This window comes from Pinus tabuliformis, chromosome X (genome assembly GCF_031772625.1).
Source record: "Pinus tabuliformis cultivar Carrire ecotype Pingquan chromosome X, CPIR1, whole genome shotgun sequence".
NCBI classification, from domain to species: domain Eukaryota; kingdom Viridiplantae; phylum Streptophyta; class Pinopsida; order Pinales; family Pinaceae; genus Pinus; species Pinus tabuliformis.
In genome coordinates, this window is record NC_142308.1 from 676,324,319 (window position 1) to 676,326,399 (window position 2,081).

Consider the following 2,081-nt stretch of genomic DNA (forward strand, 5'->3'; position numbering starts at 1 on the left):
TATGTTCCACTTTAACTTGTTGGCACTCAATATATCTTGCAATCTAATTTGCAATTTCCTTTTCCATTCTAGGCCAAAAATATCATGTTCTTATTGTAGTGATCATTTTATGGTAGCCTATGTATCTTGAATATGGTTTCTTGTGCATTTCATCTAGAGTGAGCTTCTTTAACTTTACTAAATCAAGAATATACAATTTGTCTTTATAAGGCATAAATTCTTCTACAATCATATGATAGCCCTCATATTCTTGTTCTGGTAAGTGACCCTTACTCTAAGCCTTCCTTTATTTGTAGAAAATATTCATCCCCATTCAAAGTGTCTTTTATTCTAGATTTTAAATCACATTTGAAAGTGCCAATAACTATCAAATGTATAATTTGTAAGGCTTGGCTACGTCAATCTATTGCCATGTTCTCTTTTCACTTTAGTTTTTTTTTTGAAGATTATACTCAGTAATAAATACTAACCATCTAGATTGCCTAGCATTTAAATTAGGTTGATCAAATAGGTGTCTTATTCCACTATGGTCTATCATCAAAATAAATTTCCTACCCATCAAATAATGACCCTACATATTTAATGCATGCATAATGTTTGTGAGTTTGAAATCATTGGTAACATAATTTTCTTCATTGTTTTTCAAATTTTTAGATTTGTATCTTATCACATGATTATCTTACATAAGCACTCAACCTAATCCTTCCTTACAAGAATATGTTCATAATATGAAATCTTTGTTTGGGTCTATAATTGTTAGAATTGGAGCATTATTCAAAAGATGCTTTAATTGTTGAAATATTTCTTCACATTTAGTATACCACACAAATTTTACTCCTTTACATTGTAAAGAAGATATAGGATGACCAATTTTTAAAATCCTTTAATGAATCTACAATAATATCTTGCAAGTCCCTTAAATGACCTTATATCTATCACATTCTTTGGAGTAGGCCAATTCATAATACCCTTGATCTTTTCTATACTAATTGAGATTCTTAGATATGAAATAATGTGTCCCAAATATTGTACATTTGTCTTGGTTAGAAATTGCATTTATTGAACTTGGCATTTAAGTGATGTTTTCTTAATACCTATAAAACAAATCCAATATCTTCTTTGTGTTCTTCCTCAGACTTAGAATAGATGATGAGATCATCTATAAATACAAATATAAACATATCCTAGTAGTTGCTAAAGATGTTATTCATAAGACACATGAATGTATTTCATCCACTCTTAATACTAAATGGTGCTGATTTTTAATAGCTTTGGAGGTACTCCAAGCCCTAGGGTTCACATCTTGGAGGGTGGAGCACCACAAGAGTCACTTGTGGGCTAGGAACCCAAGGTTGGGGTTTTGCACCCATAGTGATTTGGGACAAAACGATGGACACATTTGGACATGTGATGGGTCACCATAATAATACTTGTTGAGACAATTAGATGCAACAAAAAGCATCTCATTCCTAGTCGTAGAAATGGAGTTATGAATTTTTAAAATATATGATTGGGTTTTTCACATGTATGGTCAAGTTGGGCTAATGATTAAAAGGTTAATGAAAGTTTTACAAGCCAATATTGACATCCAATGAAGCCCTCCTTTATGTGTATAAATATGATTTGAATTGATTCATTTAGAAGCACATCCAACATCCAGCAGCATTCAAGAAAAACAGTTATCTCTGAAATTGTGTCATAGTCAAGGAGTAGAACAACAAGGAGTTTAGGAAGTCATTTTGGTTGAATTAAGGGTTGTTTTGCCACTACATGGGGGTCAAAATCTGTTAAAAGGAGGTTGCGTAAATTGGAGAAGGTATGGGGCTATGTGAGTATGTTTTAAGGGCTGCGTACAGCTACAGATCTCTAGTATCTCTAAAGGAAAAACAGACAAACAACCTTGTTTATGGAGGTCGAGAGGAGGGGAAACCTCACTTGACTAGGCCAAAGTCAAAGGGAGGTACATTGATGGTTTAAGGGGCATATTTGGAGCCACACGTAAGAGACTTGCAACTTGTTTGGGAGTGTGGAAAAATCCCTAAATAGACGGTCATCTCATAATTAAATTCACAGTACGAGTG